General features: G+C 47.9%; 1 pseudogene; it reads right to left on the bottom strand.

Annotated features, from left to right (window-relative positions):
- Window positions 1–865: 865 nt before the first annotated feature.
- On the bottom strand, window positions 866–23,206 carry LOC123462903 (annotated as a pseudogene).
- Between the last annotated feature and the right edge of the window lie 3,165 nt (window positions 23,207–26,371).

The raw sequence follows: 26,371 nt of genomic DNA, 5'->3' as shown, positions 1-26,371 counted from the left end.
GTCCTCACCTTTCACCTTGTGAGACTGGGACTGTCTTGCTGGCCACCAGCTGGCCCGCGAGCGGTGGGATTCCCCTGACTCCACCCCATTTGCTGTAGGCGTGTTGGGATGATAGATGCGTGCGTCTCTATGTGCAGCTTTAGGTGGGTTCTGGGGATTCAAACTCCAATGTCAGGCCTGTATAGCAAGCCTTTCTAACCACTGAGCATCTTCCCAGACCAATCCCAACTTTCTTTAAGGAACCTCTTTGAAGTTTCTGTCTCCGAGGCCCGCCATGGTGGCGCATGCCCATAATCCCAGTACTCTGGAGGCAAAGGTATGAGGATCACTGTGAGTTCAAGGCCACTCTGAGACTACGTAGTGAATTCCAGGTCAGCCTGAGCTGAGTGAAACCCTACGTCAAAAAGAAAACAATAAAAGTTTTTATATATTGTATGTATGTATGTATATATGATTGATTAGGATTTAGCACTATCTGCAAAGGAGGTTGAATATACAACTTTTTTTTTTTTTTTTTTACTTTTTACTAGTTTATTGAGTTAAAAAAATTGAAGATCCCACATTTTTAAAAGGTCCTTTTACAGAAAGTAGAATTTCTAATTAACAGATTGGGAAATCAGTCTGCACCAGACACACTATGGATACAACACACAGATGAGACCTCCACAGACATGCGCTACCTTGACATGGATCTGATGCCCTCCCTCCTAAGAATCTATAAAAAAAAATTGCTCCAAAGCCCCTTTGAAATTGCAATAGTGCAGCAAAACCACAAGTAAACAACTGCCTGTCAGCCTGTTCTTTCAAATATAGCCTGGAAGCCAACAGGCATTTTTGTGTGCAATGTTTAATAACCAATTGTAAGTCAAGATTCAGGATCTGCACAGTGCTGTCCCTTCACAGAAGGCAAGGAGCTGCCGGCATCATGTCGTCCTCAGTACTGGAGGCTGTGAAAGTGGACCTCCTTCTGGGTCTGATTGATGCAGAAGTATGGGCCTTGGCACAGGCAGACTGCTCGGGCACCAGCTGAGGAGTGCTGGGCTGGATCTGGGGATGACCTGGCTCAAGCTGCCCTCTGACCCGCTGGCCCTGTCCGGACTGCTGATGTTGCTGCTGCTGCTCCCCCCACCATCACTGCTGGAAGACTCGGTGTCCCAGGACTCCTGAAAGACAGGGCTTCGACTACTCCTCTTGGTCAGGGGGGGAAGGTGGGTGTCCTCTTCATTGCCATTCCTTCTCCTTTTCCTGGGGCGGAAGCTCTCGCTCGTGGCAGCTGGCAGAAGGGAGCACCCTACAACTTTTTAATATTTTAAGTCCCTCCAAATAAAATAAGACTTTGGGGCTGGGGAGATAGCTCCGTGTGGTGTTTTGATTCAGGTGTTCTGAATGCTAGGTTCCCAGCTGATGGAGATTTGGGAATTAATGCCTCCTGGAGGTGGTATATTGTTGGGAGCAGGGCTTATGGGTGTTATAGCCAGTTTCCCCATGCCACCTTTGGCACACTCTCTTGTTCCTGTTGTCCACCTTATGTTGGCCAAGGGGTGATGTCCACTCTCTGCTCATGCCATCATTTCCCCCTGCCATTGTGGAGCTTCCCCTTGAGCCTGTAAGCCAAAATAAACCTCTTTTTCCCACAAGCTGCTTTTGGTTGGGTGATTTTTAGCAGCAATGCGAACCTGACTGCAACTCTCAGTGATCAAGAAGATTCTTGCAGGCTGGATGGATGGCTTAGCAGTTAAGTATTTGCCTGTGAAGCCTAAAGACCTCAGTTCAAGGCTTGATTCCCCAGGACCCACGTTAGCCAGATGCACAAGGGAGCACACGCATCTGGAGTTTGTTTGCAGTGGCTGGAGGCCCTGGTGTGCCCATTCTCTCTATCTCTCTATCTGTTTCTTTCTCTCTGTCACTCTCAAATAAATAAATAAAAATAAACAAAAAAAATTTAAAAAAAGATTCTAGCTTGCAAAGCCTACTGGCCTGAGTTCGATTCCCCAGTACCCATGTAAAGCCAGATGCACAAAGTGGTACATGCATAAGGAGTTTGTTCGCAGCAGCAAGGGGCCCTAGTACAACCATGTGTGCGCTCTCTCTCTCTCTTTCTCGAATAAATAAGTAATAAATATATTTTAAAAATCGGGGTTTGGTTACTAAGAAATAAGGGAGAACAGGTAACAAGTAGACCACTAGTCATGTCTGCTGCAGGCAAGAAAGTGAAATAAACTACTATTTTTTTGTTTTTGGTTTTCGAGGTAGGGTGTCACTCTAGCCCAGGCTGACCTGGAATTCACTATGGACTCTCAGGGTGGCCTCGAACTCATGGCGATCCTCCTACCTCTGCCTCCCGAGTGCTGGGATTAAAGGCGTGCGCCACCACGCCCAGCTTGAAATAAGCTACTTGCTGTTAGGCTCTTTAAGGTATCCAGCCACCAACTCGACTCTGAGCATCCTAGCTGCAGTAGCAAAAATGGAGCCGTGATCACTTACAAAGTGTGTGACCTAAGCAGAGGAAAGGGGTCTGTCACTGAGGGGGTGGGGGTGGGGAAACATCTTTTGCCCAGTGCGGATGTTCAAATAAAAATCTGCCCATAGGTCATCATGAAGAAGGCGTGGGGCATGGGGACAATGTTCTTACAACATCCTGCAGTCATGGGATGGCATTGTTCTGGGATTTGTTTCAAAAAACTCAGCATGAGAGAGTGAGTAGGAATCTAGCTAAAACCAGATGGGCTGTGAGCGGGTTGCTGCTGGGCCGGGCAGCGGAGACGCGGAGGCCTGTCTTGTGCGTCCCTCCACTTGGCTGTAGATTTAAGTGTTTCCTATAATAAAATCAGGGGAGGGGGGCCGGGGAGGTTGCTCAGTGGGTTAAGTGAGAGGACCAGGAGTTCAGATGCCCAGCATCCATGACGTCAGGTGTGGCAGCAGACTCCTGTAAGTCCCCTCCCCCACCGCCAACCCCAAGCTGGCTGGCCAGTCTGTGTCAAATGATGAGCTCCAGGTTCTGCGAGGGACCCTGTCTCAAAAATTCAGGTGGAGAGTGGTGACGTTAACCTCTGGCCGCTACATGCACCCTCATACACATGCACACAAACACATCCATGCGTGTGTAACACGCACACAGAAGTTCAGTTGTGTACTAATTCCTCTGCTGTTTTTTTCAAATGTTCCTATTTTTTTTTTTTCCGTTTTTTTTGTTTTTTTCAGGGTAGGGTCTCGCTGTAGCCCGGCTGACCTGGAATTCACTATGGAGTCTCAGGGTGGCCTCGAATTCACAGCGATCCTCCTACCTCTGCCTCCCCAGTGCTGGGATTAAAGGTGTGCGCCACTATGTCTAGCCTCAACTATTGCTTTTCATAAATTTGCTTTCAGGTTCACCTGACAGATGGTTTCTATGACTCTTCTGCTTTTTGTCCTTTTAAAAAGCTGCTTTCTTTTTTTTTTTTCTTTTTTAAAGTATTTTATTTATTCATTTATTGGAGAGACAGAACGAGGCAGATGCAGAGAGAGAATGGGTGCACCAGGAGTTCTAGCCACTCCAAACACATTCCAAATGCATGTGTCACCTTGTGCATCTGACTTACGTGGGTTACTGGGGAATAGAACCAGGGTTTTTAGGCTTTCCAGGCAAGCTCTTTAACCACTAAGCCATCTCTCCAGCCCAGCATCTGACATTTTTAGTCACAGTGGACCATGGACCCTGGACAGTTTCCACTGAGGGGGTGAAGCTTCTCTGCCATGACTGCTTATTTGTCACAGTAGAAAATACTGCAGCATGATACTTTCCCCCGTTCATCTGGAAGTTTCCATGCGTGTTGCTGACACATCCAGCAATGCCCTTCCGTCTGTGCCTAAAAGCTGCTTTCTTTATTAACTTACTTATTTTTAATATTTTCTAGACACAAATTCTTTATAAGATATATGATTTATAAATGCTTTATTATTTTTATTTATTTATTTGCAAGCAAAGAGAAAGAGAGATAGAAAGATGGAGAGAATAGGCACACCAGGGCTTCCAGCCACCTGCAAACAAGTTCCAGATGCATGCCCCACTTTCTGCATCTGGCTTTATGTGGGTACTGGGGAGTCGAGCCCAGGTGGTCAGGCTTTGCAGGCAAGCGCCTTAACCACTGAACCATCTCTGCAGCCATGTTAACTTCTCCTCCTTCTTATTATTTTGAGGTAGGTTCTCACTCTAGCCCAGGCTGACCTGGAATTCACTATGGAGTCTCAGGGTGGCCTCAAACTCACGGTGATCCTCCTACCTCTGCCTCCTGAGTGCTGGGATTAAAGACGTGCACCACCACGCCCAGCTTTATTTTCACATTTTTGTTTTGTTTTCACTTAAAAAAATCTTTGTGTGTGTGTGTGCATATTCATGTGTGTACACACCATGGAGCACGTGTGGAGGTCAGAGGGCTCTCTTGTTTGCCACTGCAGTTGGGCTAGCTGGCCCCGGGGGAGGTTCTTGGAATCCCGCCTCTGCCTCTCACCTCACTGAAGTAGCCCTGAGATGCCAGATATGTGCAATTGCATCTGGCTTTAGTGGGTTCTGGGGAATCCAAACTCAGGTTGACATGCTTGCACAGAAAGTGTTTTCAGCCTCCAAGCCACCTTTCCAGCTCAAATTCACTCTTTTAAAAAGAGCACTGTCCAGTGGCTTCTCACAGACTCACGGAACCATCACCATAGTCTAATTTTAGAACGCTTTCATCACCCACCAAGCAGCTTCAGGTCCATTAGCAGTCACTCCTCCCCTCCCTGTTCCCCTCCCTCCTCCCTCAGCTCTAGGCTGGTTGATTTACTTTCTGTCATTGAGCATTTGCCTCTCCGGTGGCACTCATGTACATAGAATCATCATGATTTACAAATGAAAAAAAATTATTTTTGGTTTTTCCAGGTAGGGTCTCACTCTGGCCCAGGCTGACCTGGAATTCACTCTGTAGTCTCACGGTGACCTTGAACTCATGGCAATCCTCCTACTTCTGCCTCCCGAGTGCTGGGATTAAAGGCATATGCCACCAGGCCTGGCTTTTATTTATTAAATTTTTTTTTTTTTTTTAAAGAGAATGGGCATGGCAGGGCCTTGAGCCACTGCAAATGAACTCCAGATGCAGGCACCACCTTGTGTATCTGGTTTATGTGGGTACTGGGTAATGGAACCTGTGTCCTTAGGCTTCACAGGCAAGTGCCTTAACTACTAAGCCATCTCTCCAGCCTGCCCCCTTCCAATTTTTTTTTTTAATTAAAAAAGTATATTTTTTAGTTTTTTGAGAAGCAGGGTTTCACTCTAGCCTAGTCTGACCTGGAATTCACTATGTAGTCTCAGGCTGGCTTTGAACTTAGCAGTGATCCTCCTACCTCTGCCTTCTAAGTGCTGTGATTAAAGTTGTGTGACCAGCTTTAAAAGTCTTTTTTTTTTTTGGTTTTTCGAGGTAGGGTTTCACTCTAGCTCAGGTTGACCTGGTATTCACTATGTAACCTCAGGGTGGCCTTGAACTTACGGTGATCCTCCTACTTCTGCCTCCTGAGTGCTGGGATTAAAGGTGTGCGTCACCATGCCTGGCAAAAATCTTTTTGTTTACATATTTGCACTCAGAAAGAGAGAAAGAATGAGAATGGGTGTGCCCGGATCTAGCGCCACTGCAAATGAACTTCAGACACACGCACCGCTTTGTGCATCTGGCTTTATGTGGGTACTGGGGAATCAAACTCAGGCCATTAGGCTTTGCAAGCAAGTGCCTTTAACTTTAACTGTGGAGCATCTCTCTAGCCCAATTTTATTATTATTGTTATTATTTTTGAAAGAGAGACAGGAAGAGAGAGAGAGAGACAGAGAGAGAATGGGCACTCCAGGGCCTTTCAGCTGCTGTGAACGAACTCCAGACCTGTGCATCCCCTTCTGCACATAAGTGACATTGCATGGTTGTGTCACTGTATGTTTGGCTATGTGGGACCTGGAGATTCAAACATGCATTTTTAGACTTCTCAGGCAAGTGCCTTAACCACTAAGCCATCTCTCCAGTCCTCCCCAGCCCAGTTTTTAAAAATTTTATAATATTTTTACTTATTTATTTGTGAAGATAAAGAGAGAGAGAGAAAGAAAGAGAGAGAGAGGAATGGAAGTACCAGGGACTTGCTGCTGCAAAGGAACTCTAGACATAAGCACCACTTTGTGCATCTGGCTTTACATGGGTACGGGGGAATCAAACCTAGGCCAGTCTAGGCTGGCAGACTTTGTTAGGAAGAACTTTTAACTACTGAGCCATCTTGCAAGCTCCATTGTGTTTTTGCTCAAATTGTGTATGAGAGAGAAAGAGAGTATGGACACACCAGAGCCTCTTGCCACTGCAAATAAGCTCCAGGCACATATACCGCTTTGTGCATCTGGGTTTATGAGCGGACTGCCCATGAACGTTGTCACGGGCCACTCGTGTTGTTGCACGTGTCAGTACTTCAAACCACTTCACAGCCGAAGAGCCTTCCTCGTTATTGGTCCTTTTGTTTAACCAGCCATTGGCTGACGGGCCCTTGGGTCACTTCTAGCTTAGGGCTCTCCTGGGTAAAGCTGTCATGAGCCTTCGTGGGCAAGTTTCTGGGTGGACGTGCATTTGTGCTTCTTTGGGGCCCGGTCCAGGTAGAACTGCTGCTTGGGAGCCCTGTGAAGAACATTTTGAGCAATTACCAGGCCAATGCCTGATAGTGGCTGCGTCACTGAGCTTTTCCCCAGTCATGGACTCTAACTCCCCCCAGCAACATCAGCACCTAACAGCTGTCTGCTTCTTACTTTAGCCATAGCAGTGCCAGGAAGGCCATCCCCTGCAGCCTTGACTGCCTTCTCTCCCTTCCTTCCTTTTTCTTCCTTCCTTCCTTCCTTTCTCTTTCTTTCTTTCTCTCTTTCCTTCCTTCCTTCTTTCTTTCTTTCTTTCTTTCTTTCTTTCTTTCTTTCTTTCTTTCTTTCTTTCTTTCTTTCTTTCTTTCTTTCAGAGAGGGAGAGCAAGAGCAAGAGAGAGAGAGAGAGAGAGAGAGAGAGAGAGAGAGAAAGAAGAAGATAAAGAGCAAGAGAATGAACACGCCAGGACTTCTAGCCAGCGCGAACAAACTCCAGAAGCGTGCACCACCATGTGCATTGGGCTTACACGGGTAGTGGGGAATCGAATGGGGATCCTTAGGCTTTGCACCTTAACAGATAAGCCATCTCTCCAGCCCCTCTTTTAATTTAATTTAGTTTTCAAAATTTATTTAGCTTTTCCTTTATTTTAGTTTGTTTTTTCAAGATAGGGTCTCACTTTAACCCAGGCTGTAGTATCAGGCCTTGAACTCATGGTGATCCTCCTACCTCTGCCTCCCAAGTGCTGGGATTAAAGGTGTGTGTCACCATACCTGGTTATTCTTTCTTTTTTAAATATTTATTTGAGAGGGAGAGAGAGGGAGAGGGGGAGAGAGAGAGAGAGAGAGAGAGAGAAAACACTCCAGGGCCTCCAGCCACTGCAAACACCAGATGCATGTTCCACCTTGAGTATCTGGCTTTATACATGAATATTGAAGAATCAAACCTGGGTCCATAGGCCTTGCGGGCAAGTGCCTTAGCCACTGAGCAATCTCTCCAACCCTTGATTGTTTTTTCCTGGTGACTAATGATGTCCATCTTCTCTAATGTGTCTCTTGCCATTCATGTCCCTTCTTGGGAGAAATATCTGCTCAATTCCTCTCCCCGCCCTCCTGTTGCTTTGTGTCTTGATTCTCTTCCTAAGTGTTCCCAACTTATCCTGGGTGCAGGCTCTCCGTCACGTGTGTGGTTTGCAATATTTTCTCCCATTCTTGTCTTCTCACTTTCTGGATGTGTCTTTGGAAAGAGAAAAGTTTTAGGGGGCCTGGAGAGATGGCTTAGCACTTAAGGCACTTGCCTGTGATGCCTAAGGACCCAGGTTTGATTCCCCAGTACACATGTAAGCCAAATGCACAAGGTGGAACATGAGTCTGGAGTTTGTTTGCAGTGACTAAAGGCCCTGGTACACTCATTCTCCAAATAAGCATATAAATGAAATATTTTTTAAAAAAAGAAAAATTGGGGCTGGAGAGATGGCTTAGTGGTTAAGTGCTTGCCTGAGAAGCTTAAGGATCTCCATTCAAGGCTCGATTCTCCAGGACCCACGTAAATCAGATGCACAAGGGGGCGCATGCATCTGGAGTTTGTCTGCAATGGCTGGAGGCCCTGATGCGCCTTCTCTCTCTCTCTCTGTCTCCCTGCCTCTTTCTCTCTCTGTCTGTTGCTCTCAAATAAATAAATAAAAATAACAAAAAAATTTTTTTTTAAAAGAAAAGTTTTAGGGCTGGGGAGATGGCTCAGTCAAGGTGCTTGCTTGCAAAACCTGCTGGCCTGAGGTTAAATTTCCCACTTAGAGCCAGACACACAAAGTGGCAGAAGTGTCTGGAGTTTGTTTGCAGTGGCAGGAGGCCCTGGTGTGCCCACGCTCTCTCTCTCTCAAATAAATAAATAAAATTATTTAAAAATAAGAAACACAAACGTTTTAATCTCTCTCTGTATGTGTGTTTGAGAGGAACTCATATAGTTCAGGCTGGCTTCCTACTCATTATATAGCTGTGACTGGCCTGAACTTCATGGTCTTCCTGCCTCCACCTCCCAAGTGCTGGGATTACAGGCAGGCACTGCCACTGTGGGCGCTTCTTTTGCCAACACTGAATGGCAGCACATTGTCTTGCTGTCCCACAGAATGTTTCTCTCTTCACCTAGTGAAGGGTATCTTGGGAGTTTCCACATCCAGGCCATTTTGAATCAGGGTTTATACATTTTTTTTTATTATTTTTTCTTCTAGTTGCAAAAAGCAGTGACATTGGGTCACTATGGGTTAGGAAGCCATGGAAGGGAATGAAATTAAAATGAATTCACCTCGCAAATAATAAACTGAGACTAGGACAGGGAATTGGCTTATTTCATTCATTCACCCATCCATCCGTTCATTCATATGTTCACTCATTAATTCACTCATCCCTCCAGTGGCTACTGATGGAAGACCCATTATGTTAGACACAGTACAGTGATGGGGGGCTCCACTGGGAACAGGACCATTGAGTCTCTACCCTTCTGGGAGATATTCTAGACAAATAGAAACCTAGTAAATAAATGAATCCATGAATAATGAAATAACAGCTAGTATTATTGCATACTTGTTTTGTACCAGGCATTGCTCCAATGACTGTTAAGGCAGTTAACCCTCATCAGGGCCTCGGGGAATAAGGCCTGGCAGTACATTAGTTTTGCAGATGGGGAAACTGAGGTTCACAGAAGTGAAACCACTAAACCAAAGGTCACAGTGCTGATAAGAAGATGAACCAGGATTTGAACCCGGGTCATGCCTTTTTTTTTTCCAAGGTAGAGTCTCACTCTCTGGCCCAGGCTGACATGGAATTCACTATGTACTTCAGGGTGGCCTTGAACTCATGGCTATCCACCTACCTCTGCCTCCCAAGTGCTGGGATTAAAGGCTCGTGCCGGGCTGGAGAGATGACTTAGCGGTTAAGCGCTTGCCTGTGAAGTCTAAGGACCCCGGTTCAAGGCTCGATTCCCCAGGACCCATGTTAGCCAGATGCACAAGGGGGCGCATGCATCTGGAGTTCGTTTGCAGTGGCTGGAAGTCCTGGCGTGCCCATTCTCTCTCTCTCTCTCTCTCTCTCTATCTGCCTCTTTCTCTCTCTGTCACTCTCAAGTCAATAAATTAAAAAAAAAAATTAAAAAAAAAAAAAGGCTCGTGCCACCATGCCCAGCAAAACCTGAGTCATGGGCTTCCCAAGACTGAATTTAACCACTGTTCTAATGGGAGGTGGGGGTGATTTCAGGCTGAAGGTCCTGCCTGGGCCAAGTCCTGGGGAACCCTGACCCCCAACTTTTTGTATCTTTGGTGCTGGGCTCTTGCCTTTGGGGTTCTGAGAAGCTTCATTGTTCTATGAGGCTCTTACCAGTTTCCTAACTGTGGCTCCTGTACCCAGGAGAGGACTGGAGCTCTGGCTTGCAATCGGATCCTCTTTATTTTTAAGCTAGTAAATCCCCGGTGACCGATGCTGCACTTGGGCAAAGCAGCTTGACCCGAGCAGGAGAACAGAGCAGCTGGCCTGGAAAAGCCACACACCTCTGCAGGCGACTGCTGTGGCGATCAGGAAGTCGGGGGTGGTCTTGCTTCCTGTGGGATGGCTCCCAGCCAGCAGCAGAAAAAGCCAGAAGTCTAGAAACCAGCATCGGCAGCATGCTGGGATATTTGGACTCCACAGTTCCACGGGCGAGAAGGCCACCGTAGCATCTCAAGGAAACAAGGGACATCGATGTCTCTGACCCCATCCCAGGGTCAGGGGTGCACTCCACGGATGTCCTTTCAGGAACCAGAGTGTACGTGACAACAGTTTGTAGCGTGACAACTGGAGCGGTCCCTTCTCCCCGCGTGTCTCTTAAAGAAGCAAAATCTCTCCATGCGAATAGATCCACCCAGCTGCTCAGAGAAAAGACAACCAGCCAACCAAAGAGGCCGGACACTGTATGTCATCCCAGATGGGAGGAAAAGAATGGAGGTGGGCAGGGGCCACCTTGGCAGCAAGGGTATGACTTGGCTCTCGCTTTCAGAGCTCTGTCATGAAAAGCCTTTGTCCTCAGATTCTCTGGGCTTCTGCTTCCAATTTTCTCAACTTTAGAATTTTGGGCTTGTCAGAAAGGTTCAATTACGTTTTCTCTAGGCCAGGGGGGTTCTTCTCAGTGCCTGGTACATAGAAAATGGACAGGGAGCCCAGCGTGGTGGCGCACGCCTTTAATCCCAGCCCTCGGGAGGCAGAGGTAGGAGGATCACCGTGAGTTCAAGGCCACCCTGAGACTACATAGTGAATTCCAGGTCAGCCTGGGCTAGTGGACCCTACCAAAAAACAAACAAAACAAAACAAAACAAAACAAAAACAAGACAAAAACCCCCCTGAAATTAAAGACACAGAGAGGGCTGGAGAGATGGATCAGCAGTTAAGGTGCTTTGCCTGCAAAGCCTAACAACTAGGGTTAAATTCCCCAGGACTCACATAAAGCCTGATGCACCAGGTGGCACATGCTTCCAGAGTTCTTTTGCAGAGGCTGGAGGCCCTGATGTGACCATTCTCTCACTCTCTCTCAAATAAATAAATAAATAATTTAAAAATTTTTTGTTTATTTTTATTTAAGGGCAACAGACAGAGAGAGAAAGAGGAAGAGAGAGAGAGAGAGAGAATAGGTGTGCCAGGACCTCCAGCCACTGCAAATGAACTCCAGATGCATGCGCCCCCTTGTGCATCTATCTGGCTAACGTGGGTCCTAGGGAATTGAGCCTCCAACTGGGGTCCTTGGGCTTCACAGGCAAGAGCTTAACCGCTAAGCCATCTCTCCAGTCCAAATAAATAATTTTTAAAAAGAGAGAGAGGGCTGGAGAGATGGCTTAGTGGATAAGACCCTTGTCTACAAAGCCAAAGGACCCAGGTTTGATTCCCTAGGACCCATGTAAGCTAGATGCACAAGGTAGAGCATGCGTCTGGAGTTTGTTTGCAATGGCCCTGGCACACCCATTCTCTCTCCCTCTCTCTCTCTCTCAAGTAAATTTCAAAAAGTATTTAAAGTGAGTGAGCGAGCGAGAGAGGGAACAAGTGTGTCATCTCTGGGACTGGCACAGGAAGCTGGTCATGGGCACCACCCCTGGGCACCAGGAGAACTCGGTGCTGAGTGCCAGGACCAGGTACCTACATGACCTTTTACACACATTACACACATGCCCTTTAAGAGATGTCAGCCTGGGCTAGAGTGAGACCTTACCACAAAAAACCAAAACAAGAAAAAATAAAAGAAACTGGTATGGTATGGCAGCATATGCTTATAATCCCACAGCTAGGGAGGCGGAGACTGGCTGGTCCCTGGTGCTCACTAGCCAGCCAATCTAGTCTACCTGGGAGATCCGAGCCAATGAGTGAAAAAAAAAGTCTCAAAAAAAAAAAAAACCAAACAAACGAGGAGGCAGGAGGATTGCTGTGAGTTTGAGGCCAGCCTGAGATGACATAGTGAATTCCAGGTCAGCCTGGGTAGAGTGAAACTGTACCTCAAAACAACAACAACAACAACAAAAAAGTAGACAGTGCCTGAAATAACATTTGGGGGACATATGGCCCCCACAGGCATGTGTACACACATAAATACATAGATACACACCTGCACACAAACATCCAACACATCAGATGCATTTAAAAAAAAGGAAGTAATAAGCCAGGCATGGTGGTGCATGCCTTTAATCCCAGCATTTAGGAGGCAGAGGTAGGAGGATCGTTGTAAGTTTAAGTAAGGCCACCCTGAGACTGCATGGTGAATTCCAGGTCAGCCTGAGATAGAGTGAAACTCTGCCTCAGAAAAACCAAAAAATAAAAAATAAAAAAAAAAAACCAAGGAAGTATTATAGATCCATGAACAAAATCCGCAGCAGTTCTCTGAGCGAGCTGGGCTTATGTGAGCAGGCTGCCCTCTATGTGGCTCACCCGCCAGGGCATTCTAGAACATCCAAAGGTACAGTTGGCAGTGAGCAAACCCTTGGTTGCCAGGCACCTGTGGAGAGAGAGAGTGAGATAAGTGGGTGAAACTTGGGGCTTTTGAGGCACTGAAACGTGTCATACCTTGGTTACAGCCCTGAGAACGTGTGACACGGAGGTAGCCCCAGTCTAAACTGTGGAGTTTAGTTAGCAAGGTACCAGAGTGGCTCTTCAGTCCTAACAGAATGGAGCTCGGGAATGCAAGAAGTTCAAGAGGGAGACTGAACGGGCTGGGGAGCTCACTCAGCAGTTAGATGTGCTTGCTTGCAAAGACTGCCAAGGGTTTTGCCATTCTCAACTCCATGCTGCTGGGGTGAACCTCCAGACCAGACATAGTCTGTGGGAGGAACAGCATTTATTTCAGGCTTACGGATCCAGGGGAAGTTCCTCAATGGCAGAGGAAGCTGGACCCCTTTGCCAAATCCACAGAGAGAAAAACCACGGGCAGCACCACACCACATACCAGCACGCTCCAGGAGCCCAGGCAGGGCTCAAGCACTCCGCATATCTTAGGCTGGAATTCAGATCCACCCCCAGAAACACCTTAGGGCTGGACCCCAGGATCCACCCACAGTGACACCTTCTCCAGTTATAAACCCAGGCTGCAAACTTTAATAAACTCATGAGTCTATTGGGGGACATAAAATCAAACTAGCGCAGGTTTGATTCCCTAAGTACCCAGGGGAAAGCCAGTGCTGGGGAGATGGTTCAGTGGTTAAGGCACTTGCCTGAGAAGCCTAAGGACCCATGCCTGAACTCCCTCCTGATCCCACGTAAGCCAGACGCACGAAGGTGAGGCACAAGGTCATACATGCCCACGAGGTGATGTAAGCGTTTGGCGTGCGATTTCAGTGGCTGAGGCCCTGGCACGCTAATTCTCTCTCTTACTCTCTAAAACAAAAAAGCCGGATGCAGAAGGTGGCATACGCATCTGTAGTTCATTTGCAGTGACAAGAGATCCTGCTATACCTATACACACTCTCTCTCTCTCTCTGCTTGAAAATAAATATAAATAAATAAATAATATCTTTTTTAAAAAAGAAGGAGTCTTGGACAGATGGGTCATAGTTAAAGGTGCTTGCATGCAAAGCCTGCTGGCCTGGGTTCGATTCCCCAGCACCCACATACAGCCAAATGTGTAAGATGGAGAAGCTGAAGGGCAAGAGATGAGGGGAAAGGGAGTCTGCACTTTCAATATTTCCATAAATCTAAAATGGCTCTAAAAGTAGCCTATTAATTTACTATATACACATAGGTTTGGCTTCAAGCTTCGCTAATTGGCTTAGAAATTTTTTTTGTTCAATTTTATTTATTTGACAGAGAGAGATAGAGAAAGAGGCAGAGAGAGAGAATGGGCAGCCCAGGGCCTCCGGCCATTGCAAACTAACTCCAGACGCATATGCCCCCTTGTGCATCTGGCTAACATGGGTCCTGGGGAATCAAGCCTTGAACCAGGGTCCTTAGGCTTCACAGGCAAGTGCTTAACCGCTAAGCCACCTCTCCAGCCCTTGCTAATTGGCTTTTAAAGCACACCCTGTATAACAGGCAGCGTCATTTCCAATTCATTCTGTGTGTGCTCTGAGTTTTCGGAAGCACGTTCAGGAATAATGAACTGCTAAGACCTTAATGATCATGCCATACAACTTGGGGATTTCACAGAAAAATGAGGTCTGGGGAGAAGAAATGACTTGTCCTGAGGTCACCAGAGAGGCGGAGAGATCTGAAGCCCCCCAGCTATCCCCCCACGGCTTCAGAAGACCCATGTTCCTTTTTTCTTCTATAAGTTGGGTTTGTGGTGGTGCCTACCTCCTTGGGTTGGTGAGGGGGTTTAAGAAAATACACAGGGTGTCTGAAAGAAGCCTGGCCCACAGTAAAGGCTTAATTAAAGTCACCCGTGAGGAGGATGGCCCAGAGTTCGAGGCCAGCCTGAGACTACATAGTCCAGGTCAGCCTGGGCTAGAGCAAGACCCTACCTTGAAAAACAAAAGAAAACCAAAAACCAAGTTCAACTAGTAAACACAGAAAGAAAAAAAAAAAAAAAGATAGAAAAAAAAGTACTGTTTTCTGGACTAATTGAATAATGGGTTCAGAAAATGATCTTCAGGGCTGGAGAGATGGCTTAGCGGTTAAGCACTTGCCTGTGAAGCCTAAGGACCCCGGTTCGAGGCTCGATTCTCCAGGACCCACATCAGCCAGATGCACAAAGGGGCGCGTGCGTCTGGAGTTCATTTGCAGTGGCTGGAGGCCCTGGCGTGCCCATTCTCTCTCAATCACTCTCTATCTGCCTCTTTCTCTGTCTGTCTCCTGCTCTTAGATAAGTAAATAAAAAATAAACAATTAAAAAAATAAAAAAAAAGAAAATGATCTTCAATAGATAGAAATGTTAATAGTGGAAGGGTTCTGTAGTGAATTCATCAAGCTGACCACTTCTGAGCCCTTTGATCTACTTTGACCCTGTAATCAGGGCCATTTGTGTCCCCTCCTGCTGCAGTGAAAGTGGAAGTAAGACACTGCCCTGGAGTCGCAACTACCAAAGTAGGGAAACCAGAGATCATATCTTCCAGGCAAAAATTTTTTTTAAAATCAAGAACTTTGGGAATAGATGGGAAATGTGAATATCACCATCAGGAAGAAGACAGTTATATCCAGATCATTTATAATTCTCTAAAATAATTCATAAAGGTGGACTAAGTGACTTTCTAGAATGGATTATTCCAAGACCATACATCCAGTGAAAGATCATGCTAGTTCTTTGTACATAAATAAATTGTGAAACTTTCAAAAAAAAAAAAAATGACTTGGTTTCATCAACCGAGTAGTGTGAAGAGGAAAAGAAAAGAGGCACCTCTGCAGCATACTCAAAAGATATCAAAGAGGCCAGGCGTGGTGGCACATGCCTTTAATCCCAGCACTTGGGAGGCAGAGGTAGGAGGATCGCTGTGAGTTCGAGGCCACCCTGAGACCATAGTGAATTCCAGGTCAGCCTGGGCTAGAGTGAGACCCTACCTCGAAAAACAAAACAAACAAACAAAAAAGATATCAAGGAAGTTCAGCATGTGGGCATCCCTGGATTAAAACTAAGAAGACATTTGGGGAACAGTGGAAGAAGTGAGGAGTTGGACCAAGTATTAGATCCTATTTAGAATCAAAGTTCCTTAGGGGCGACAGCGCCAAGGTGGTTACCTTATTAGCTGTCCTGTGTGTTAAAGAAATACATATTTTAAATATATTTTGTTTATTTATTTGAGCGAGAGAAAGAGCCAAAGAGAGACAGTGAGAGAAAGAGGGAGATATGTGTGCCCCAGGGCCTCCAGGCCCTGCAAACCCCTTGTGCATCTGGCTCACGTGGGTTCTGGAGAATCGAACTGGGATTCTTTGGCTTTGCAGGCAAATGCCTTAACCGCTGAGCCATCCCTCCAGCTCCAAGAAATGCATATTTATGAAATAGGATATGCTTATTAGTATCCAGCAAGGTACGCATGGTGAGGAGGATGTGTAATCCTGGCACTCCAGAGGTCGAGGCAGGAAGTTTTCTAGTTCAAGGCCAGCCTCAGCTACATGAAAGAGCTGGCACCCGGGCTGGCAAAACACTGATAAGGACTAAAGTGGAGTGACATGTTCATGCAGGGTCATTGCATTTCTACTTTTGTGTGTATTTGACATTTCAGTAATAAAATATTTAAAATCAGGGGGAAAAAAAGTCACCTGTGATGTGCTGAAGAGATGGCTTAGCAGTTAAGGTGTTTGCCTTTGAAGCCTAAGGACCCAGGTTCGATTCTCCAGTACCCACGTAAGCCAGATACACATTGTGGCGCATGCATCTGGAATTATTTGCAGTGGCTAGAGGCCTTAGCATGCCCATTCTCTCTCTCTATCTCTCCCTCACTGTCTCTCTCAAATAAATAAATATATATTTTAAAAGTCACCTGTGATGGCTGTTAGTATGGCTAGGAGGAAGAGGAGGGTGTGATGTCACACCTCTCCTGTGTAATTGTTAGGAAGAGTTATTAGACCTTTCTAAGGATATTTTGGGTTTTGCATTTTCATTTTCAGTTTGTGTTGCTATGGGGCCGAGAGGGCGGTTAGCAGTGGAAAGTCCCCGAGGCAGGGTAGACGAATCCACTTCCAGCTGGCTTTCTTTCCCCTTGGGAATTCCTTGGAAATCAAGTCGCGGGGTAACAGTAGGAATTTTGAGACTCACTTGTGGGGTCGCCTTGTTTGGAGAATTAGTCTGTAAAATCTCGGGGAGAGGGCTGAGAAAAGACAGCTCCCAGAAATAGTGCGTCCCATGATCAAAACCCCCATGTTTTCTAAAGAAATCTCCACCCACGGAACCCTGAGCTGTCACTTAGCTCAGTCATCAATGACATCATGTTGTTCAAGCTTTGCAAAGGCCTACAGGGCCCTGGCAGAGAGGGGTCAGGCCCATGGGTGGGAAAGTGGCCCCACCCAAGGGTGCTTCCAGATGACATGGACCTTGAACAACATGGCCTAGGGTGGCCAGTCTTTCCAATGGATGTTCCTAGGTGTGTGTGTGTGTGTCTGTCTGTTGTCCTTGTGTGTTCTTATGTGTGGATGCATTTACGTGTGTGTGTATGTGCATGTGTATAACATGAGTGTGCATAAACGCGTGCATGTGCAGAGCAGAGGATGACATCAGAGGTCTTTGTTTTTGGAGGCAGGGTCTCTCACTAAACCCAGAGTTCAGGGGTTCAGCTGGTTAGCTAGCCGGCATGTCCTGGGGGATTCCCATCTCCACCTCCTCATGCTGGGATTACAGAGGGGCTTGTACACTCACCTAGCATTTACGTGGCGCTGGGGATTGAACTCAGGTCGCATAGCCATTTCCCCAGCGTCCAGTTTTAAATCTTGTGATTGCCAAAGGAGATATATCTGGGGCTAGATGTGACTCCTGGACACCTTCTAAGTCCAACCCCTCACTTGGAAAGATGGGAAAATAGAGGCCCAAGGAGGTCGATGAGCTGCCCCAAGTTACCTAAAGTTGTTAGAACTCCAAGTGCCTTTTCCACAACCTTCTCTCACTGTGGTACTGTTCTGAGGCCCAAGGTCACACCTGAAGCCTAGCTTGGCTTCCTAAGGCTTGAAGAAGCTGCTCTGCCCGTGAGCGGTGCAGAGGGAGTCCAGTGTGGCTGCCAGGCCTTCAGGTACCTTCCCATTAGAAGGCAAGGTTTGTGGTCTCTCCGCCCTGCTAAAAGGCATGGATATAATTTCTTCTTAATTTTAAAAAAATGTGGTGAATCAACATAACATAGTATTTTGGGGAACACTTGTATGTATTCGTGTGTGTTCAGGTGTGAGAGCAAGTGTGAGGAAGCCAGAGGATGACCTCTAGTGTTGTTCCTCAGACTCTGTCCATCATTTAAATTTTTTTTTGTTTATTTTATTTATTTATCTGAGAGTGACAGACAGAGAGAGAAAGAGAGAGAATGGGCGCGCCAGGGCCTCCAGCCTCTGCAAACGAACTCCAGACGCGTGCGCCCCCTTGTGCATCTGGCTAACGAGGGTCCTGGGGAATTGAGCCTCGAACCAGTGTCCTTAGGCTTCACAGGCAGCGCTTAACCACTAAGCCATCTCTCCAGCCCTATCTATCATTTTTTAAACTATTTATATTTACTTATTTGAAAGAGAGGAAGAGACAGAGCAAGAGAGGGAAAGCAAGAGTGAGAGAGAGAGAGAGAACGGGCACACCAGGACCTTCAGCCACTGCAAAAGAACTCCAGATGCATGTGTCACCTTGTGCATCTGGCATAAGTGGGTCCTGAGGAAATCAAACCGAGGTCCTTTGGCTTTGCAGGCAAGTGCCTTAACCACTGAGCCGTCTCTTCAGCCCAGTTGTCATCAGTTTTAAGTGCACAGTCCAACAGCATTGAGTCCTTCGACACCACTGGATAGCCGTCACCACCATCCATCTCCAGGACTCATCTTGCAAAACCAGAACTCTGTCCTCAGCAGGGAATCCCGCTGCCCCTCCCTCAACCTCGCTGCCTCCCTTTTCACCTCCCTGTCTCATCCACCTAACACTAGGTTGTTTCATCTAGGCTGTCCCCCAGGTTCATCCACCCGGCAGCAAGTGGCAGAAAGTGCTTCGTGTTCAAGGGTGAATAACGCTCCCGTGTGTGCTCGGTGCCACGTCTGGCTCACCCGTGTGCCCGCTGATGACGTCAGGGTGGCTTCCACCTTTAGGGTACCGTGACTCATGCCGCTACAAACACGGACGTTCCAATCTCTGTTTCCAATCCCTGGAGGTAGTTTGTACCCCAAAGCAGATTACTGGCTCACAGGGTAGTTATTATCTTTTTTCTAAGGTTGAGGGGGGCGGTTCTCACTCCAGCCCCAGGCTGCCCTTGAACTCACAGCTGTCCTCCTTCCTATTCTCCCGGAGTGCTGGGTCTGGAGACGTGCGCCACCAGGCCCAGCTGGTAGTACCACTTGCAGTGTTTGGGGGGCTATCCCTCTGCCCTCTGCAGCTGCACGGCTCGCATCCCCCCAGCCGTGCATTCGGGGTCCTGCCTCCCCCGTTCCCCACAGCGCTCACTGTGTTCTGGGATGTCCTTCACGCTGCTTTTTGCTCGTGATGCTGGGGACAGGACCCAGAGCCTTGCACATGGTAGGCAAGCACTTGACCTCACACTCCAGTCCGGCTCTGTGTTGTTGTTGTTGTTGTTTTGTATTTGTGTGTGCGCGTGTCTATACGTGTGCAGGCATATATGTGTGCGTGCGTGTAGGTAGGAGGCCCGAGGACAGCCTTGGGTGTGGTTCCTTAGGTATGCCATCCATCTCTCTCTCTCTCTCTGGTGTGAGTGTGCGTGTTTATGTGTGCACGTGCTTGTGTCACAGTGTGCGTGTGGAGGTGAGAGGACAGCTGTGAATGCGGGTCCCCACCTCCCACCTTGCTCGAGGCAGGGCCTCTATTCATTGTCGTCTTCGTAAGGCTGGCTGGTCCGTGGGGTTCCAGGTGATGGTCTTGTCTCGTCTTTTTTATTTTATTTATTTATTTATTGGCTTTTCGAGGTAGGGTTTCACTTTAGCTCAGGCTGACCTGGAATTTACTATGGAGTCTCAGGGTGGCCGCGAACTCACGGCAATCCTCCTACCTCTGCCTCCCGAGAGCTGGGATTAAAGGCGTGCGCCACCACGCCCGGCTTATTGTCTCTTTTTATTTTTTATTTTTTTTATTTTTTGCTCTAGCCCAGGCTGGCCTGGAATTCACTATGGAGTCTCAGGGTGGCCTTGAACTCACAGCAATTCTCCTACCTCTGTCTCCCAAGTCCTGGGATTAAAGGTGTGCACCACTACACCCGGCCTTCAGAATCTGACCTTAAATTCTTTAAAAAAATTTTTTATTTTTGTTTTTGGTCTTTTCAAGATAGTATTTCACTCTAAGCCCAGGCTGACCTGGAACTCACTTTGTGGTCCCAAGCTGGACTTGAACTTAAGGTGATCCCCTTACCTCTGCCTCCCAAGTGCTGGGATTAAATGCATACACCACCCATACCCAGCTAGTGTTTCTTTTAAATTCCTCTCTTGGTGTTTCTTTTCCCACATTAAATCAGGAAATCTTCCCTGCCCAGCATGGCTCTACAAGGAGGGGGTCACAAAGGGAGGCTCTGGCCCCAGCCCCTGCTCTGGGTTCTGACTGCAGCCATCCTCATGGCTTCCTCACTGTGGTCCCACAGGAGGGTTCAGGAGTGGGCGGCCTGGCTCTTACTGAAGTCTGTCAGCAGAACAAACTCACTGGGTTCACTTTTGTTCTTATTATTAATGACTTCCTTGACTGGTGAGAATTCATAAAAATCTCCAAGCTTTCTAAGGAACACTTTATTCCCATTTGATCGAAGTGCTTGGGTTAAAATTTTAATGTAGGCCTGGAGAGATGGCTTAGTTGTTAAGGCGTTTTCCTGTAAAGCCAAAGGACCCAGACATAAGCCAGATGCACAAGGTGGCACGTGTCTGGAGTTCGTTTGCAGTGGCTGGAGGCCCTGGTGCACCCATTCTCTCTATCTCTATATCTGTGACCTCCTTCCTTCCTTCCTTCCTTCCTTCCTTCCTTCCTTCCTTCCTTCCTCTCTCTTTCTTAAATAAATGCATAAAAATAAAATATTCTTAAAAATTTGTAAGCCAGGCATGGTGGCACATGTCTTTAATCACAACACTCAGAAGGCAGAGATAGGAGGATTGCTGTGAGTTCAAGGCCACCCTGAGACTTCCTAGTGAATTCCAGGTCAGCCCAGACTAGAGTGAGACCCTGCCTCAAAGAACAAAACAAAACAAACAAACAAAAAAATTGTGAAGGATGGCTGGGAAGGTGTCTTAACGATTCTCTAATACCCACATAAAGCCAGATGCACAAAGAGGTACAGGCCTGTGGAGTTTGCAGGAACAAAATGCGCTGGCATATACATTCCCTCTTTCCTTGCAAATAAGTAAGTAAACAAATGTTTTAAGAATTGTAATGTAGGGCTGGAGAGATGGCTTAGCGGTTAAGCGCTTGCCTGTGAAGCCTAAGGACCCCGGTTCGAGGCTTGGTTCCCCAGGTCCCACGTTAGCCAGATGCACAAGGGGGCGCATGCGTCTGGAGTTCGTTTGCAGAGGCTGGAGGCCCTGGCGCGCCCATTCTCTCTCTCCCCCTCTATCTGTCTTTCTCTCTGTGTCTGTCACTCTCAAATAAATAAATTTTTTAAAAAATTAAATTAAAAAAAAAGAATTGTAATGTAGTTAGCACTGTGAGGGACACACAATAAGAGCTCAATAAATGTGACTATCAGGAAGACGCTAGCCGCCTGCGTCATATCCAGGAGGGCGTGGAGGCCTGTCTAGTGGAGATCGCTGGCGTGTCAGCCCCCTTCAAGGGTCCTTATAGGATGTCCCTTCTGCTGGGTTATTCTCAGCCAGCGTCACTCCCACGCCTTGCTTGCCATGTTATGATACCCTGGCACTGGTCTCCTGGGAGGAGTGAATGCGCTCTGAACACCAGGTCCGAGGGGCCTTGTCCCTCTGCCTTTCTGCCCGTTTTGCAGGCATCGTCACTCACTCACTTCTTCCCATGTTCAGTTCTGTGGCTGTGGGTGTGATGGGAAGACACAAATTTACCTGCTGGTGCCGCACTTCAGAGAATGGGAACTCCGCAGCCAAGGCGGAGGAGGTCTGTCTGAAAGAATGAGGAGGGCAGAAGATATTCAGCGAGTCTGTGAAAGTCAGGCTGAGGGGCCATCGGACAGCCCGTGGGGGGCAGGCTGTGTCACATGCCCAGTGTCACCAGAGGTGCAGAGGAAGCACTGGTATGCCCTGAAGGCTGTGGGGGTGGGGCAGGAGAGCAAGCCTTGGCTCTGCACAGGAAGCTGAGGGCTTTTTTTTTTTTTTTTTTCCATTTATTTATTTATGAGAGAAGGAGGGAGAGATACTACCGGAGTGCCAGGGCCGTTTGCCACTGCAAATGAACTCCAGACTCACACCTCCGTGCATCTGGCTTTATGTGGGTACTATGCCATCAGGCTTTGCAAGAAGTTTCTATAACTTCTAAGTGGGCTTCTCAGTCCAAGGCTGAGTTTCTTTCTTTTTTCTTTTTTTCCCAAGGTAGGGTCTCACTCTAGCTCAGGCTGACCTGGATTTCACTATGCAGTCTCAGAATAGCCTTAAACTCACAGCGATCCTCCTACCTTTGCCTCCTAAATGCTGGGATTAAAGGCGTGTACCACCACACCTCACTCTAAGCCTCAGTTGTTTTTTTTTTTAATTTTTATTTTATTTATTTATTTGACAGAGACAGACAGACAGAATGGGTGTGTGTCAGGGCCTCAGCCACTGCAAATGAACTCCAGATCCATGCACTACCTTGTACATCTGGCTTACTTGGGTACTGGGGAGGGGAACCTACGTCCTTTGGCACTGCAGGCAAGCGCCTTAACCACTAAGCCATTTCTCCATCCCAAGAAGTCATTTTTGAATGTATCTGCACATGCCGTTTGAAGGTTCCCTGCTGACGGAACTTTCCGCCGCACGCCTTACACAGGTAGGGTCTGGAGTTGGTGTGGATGCGGAGGTGGACACTGAGGTTCCCCTTGTGACTGAAATGTTTGCTACAGTGCTCACATTCGTACGGCTTCTCCCTCGTGTGGGTCCTCTTGTGGCCAAAGAGGGTGGACTTGTGGGCAAACGTCTTGTAGCAGATCTTGCACTTGTAGGGCCTCTCGCCCGTGTGGATGCGCTGGTGCACCCGGAGGTCTGAGGTCTGCAAGAAGCCCTTCTTGCAGAAATTACACTGAAACGGTCTCTGTCCTGTGTGTGTGCGCTGGTGGATGATAAACTGAGATTTATAAACAAAGCGCTTCTCACACACACCACACACGAGGGGTTGTGTCGCAGCTGCTTGGCCAGGAGGATCAGCTACAGGGCTTAGAGGCTTTGCAGACTCTAACCTGGCTTTTCCAGAAAATTCTATGTTGTCTAAATGCATGGCCCCTCCTTGAGAAGGAGAGCTGTCCGGTTTGCTTTCTTGGACACTTCTAAGACTCACAAGCACTTCATTCTCAGCTGTATCTTCTCGCTCTGGAATGTAGAGGGATGTGGTAGTCTCCACACTCATTTCTTCCTTTATCATCACAGAATCTGGTCAGTGGCTGGCTTGTCCAGCTCTGGAAGCTTATGCAGCAGCTGTGGGTTTTCCTGGGGCTTGCGAGGCAGCTCTGTCACACCACCCCACTCAAAGGCCTTGGCTTTGGCCGCCTTGACATCTGCATCCCGAACTAAGAATGGCTCTCCCTCTAAGATGATGACGGACCATGTCTGGGGTCTCTGGTTGTTCCTCAGTATCTCCTCTAGCCCCTTGCAGCTCTTCACCCCGCTCTCCCTTACCAAGACCTGCAATTCCAGGGGCATGGACAGCATGAACTGCTCCAACACCAGCTGCTGCAGGATCTCCTCCTTAGTGTTCAGGTCTGGCCTCAGCCAGCCATGACACAATTCGTTGAGCCTCCTGAGATCCTGGATGGGGTCTGACATCCCTGAGGGGGTGAACGCTCTGAATTTCAGGTGCCAGGTCTCAGGGTCATGGTCTTGCTGTCTGGCCTGGGTTTCCTGGGATCTCAAAGATGGTGGCTGCTCTGACCAGAGGGTGTCCTGGGGCTTTTGATCTGGCCAAGATGGCATGTATGCAGACATAGTTAATGGATAATATTTCGTCACTGACAAGTTCTTCTAGAGCCTGGTGCCTAAGTGACGTCTGGACAAGTTCACTCTGTTTCCCAAATGAGACACTCACATTTCATTTGGAAATCTGGCACCCACGCACTCCGGAGCCAGTGTGCTCGGCCCCCCATCCCACATCTTCCCGAAGCCCTCCCTGTGCCCCGCACCCCTGCGCGGTTACCTGCGCGCCTCAGGGCCCGGGAATCCTCACTGCCCATCCACGCTCTCCGCCAGCTTCTGGAAGCTTCTTGTTTTTTTTTTTTTTGTTTTTTTTTTGACAATTTCCATAGTTGTAAACAATATCCCATGGTAATTTCCTCCCCCCCCCGCCCACTTTCTCCTTTGAAACTCCAGTGTCCATCATATCTCCTCCCCTGCCTTCAATCTTTTGTTTTGATGTCATGATCTTTTCCTCCTCTTATGATGGTCTTGTGTAGGTAGTGTCAGGCACTGTGAGGTCATGGATATCCAGGCCATTTTGTGTCTGGTGGAGCACGTTGTAAGGAGTCCTACCCTTCCTTTGGCTCTTACATTCTTTCTGCCACCTCTTCTGCAATGGACCCTGAGCCATGGAAGGTGTGATAGAGATATTTCAGTGCTGAGCACTCCTCTGTCACTTCTTCTCAGCACCATGGTGCCCGAGTCATCCCAAGGTCACTGCCATCTGAAAAGAGAAGGTTCTCGAACCAAAAGTGAGAGTAGCATTAATATATGGGTATGAACAGTAAGAGAAGTGCTTACTGGGCAGGTTGATGAACATAGTATCTACTTTTATCCAGACAGCAGCAGACGTTACACTCCTAGGGCTCATGACTACCCCTGTTGTAGGATTTCAGTATCAGGGATGTATTCCCTCCCATGGAGCAGACCTCCAGTCAAATTAGAGAGTGGTGGGTTTCCTCCCAAACAGACATGCCACTGTTGCACCCGTTGGCTCATTTGGCCTGGCTGTCCAAAGATAAGACTTGCAGTGTCCACTGTTGAGTATCTTCACTGGTGGTTTCTCTCTCTCCCATTGAACTGCACACAGGACTGCCACAGGACTTTTGTGCCTGCCATCCTTTGATCTGGAAATGCCTTCTGCCTGGCTGTGAGTAGAGCTGGGTGCTCGTCACATGACAGACCCTTGTTCATATGTCCCTTTCCCCAGGGACCTTTTTAACCATCACTGAATGAGTTCTTCCTGCGTTATATCCATCCATAGCCCTTGCTGTGGACTGCAATTACCTTATTCATTATCTTAGCTTATACTTTTCTTTTTTCCCCCACTCACTTTTTTTTGTTTTTTGAGATAGTATTTCATTCTAGCCCAGGCTTACCTGGAATTCACTATATAGTCTCAGGCTGGCCTTGAACTCAATGATCCACTCACCTCTGCCTCCTGAGTGCTGAGATTAAAGGTGTGTGCCACCACGCCTGTCTAGGTAACAGCTCTGTAAGGGGAGAAGACACATTCCACCCAGGGAAAGAGGGTTCAGTGTCTGTCACAGCCTGGCTCTGCTTCTGACCGCGTGGGATCTGACAAGAGCTTGCTGCATCTCCCTGGGCCGTCTACTGTCCTCTCTGAGCCTTGCCTTTTTCAGTTCTCAAATGAGAGGGTAGAAATGCTTGAAGCTGGGCTCTCCCAGCCCCAGGATTTAGGATCACATGGACTCAACTCTGCAGGAAGGAGAAACTACACTGTCCCAGAGTACCCCAGGCATGGGACTCATCCAGCACATCCATTACTGACACTTCATACTGGTCCTGCTCAGCTTCCCAAAGCACACGTCCATCCATTAGCTCTGGTGGTGGTGGGGTGGGGACAGACAGACAGCAGGCTTCTGTCCCCACTCCAGCTTGCCTGAGAAGGGAGGAATTAGGCAGCATCCTGCCTGCCTGTCCAACCTCACTTCCTATTGTTCTCTCCCCGGGGTGTGCCCCAGGACCTTTGTATGAGATCCTCACACAGCCTGGAGTAAGCCTTCCCTTCTCTTCATGAGCTCTCCTCTCAGACCTCCCTTATGTGCCCCCGAGTCTGCTGTGCCAGCTCCTTGCTGGCCTTGGCCTTCTGTGCTTCCAACACCAAGCTTCCAACATGCCACGGAGCTGAGACTGACCTTGAACTCTGCCTCCAAGTGTCGGGGTTACTCGAGTGTGCCGCCACGCTTGGCTTCCCTACTCTGTCTCATTGCTCTCGGAGTTTCTTCAAGCTGGAGATCTCTCTCCCTGTCTCTTTTTGTTTGTGTGAGTGTGCGCATGTGTGTTTAATGTGGTGTGTGTGTGGTGTATGCAAGTACACGTGCCTCTGTGGAGCCTCGTACACTTGCCTGTGGTGGGGGTCACTTGCCTGTGGTGGGGGTCACTTGCCTGTGGAGGATGCCCCACTCCATTACTCTTCTGCGTGTCTTGATTTGAGCCAGAGACTCTTTACTGGTTCCAGAGCTTATGGATCTGATGGTCCTCACGTCTCTGTTCCCCTTTGGGACAGGGGGGATTACAGGCATGTGTGGCCTCACCCAGCTGTTTTGCTTGGGATCTGCAGATTTGAACTTGGGCAGTCTCAGGCCCTCAAGATGCACAGAAAATGCACCGAACA

This window comes from Jaculus jaculus, chromosome 8 (assembly GCF_020740685.1).
Source record: "Jaculus jaculus isolate mJacJac1 chromosome 8, mJacJac1.mat.Y.cur, whole genome shotgun sequence".
Classification (NCBI taxonomy): Eukaryota; Metazoa; Chordata; class Mammalia; order Rodentia; family Dipodidae; genus Jaculus; species Jaculus jaculus.
This window is presented reverse-complemented; position numbering and strand designations above follow the sequence as displayed.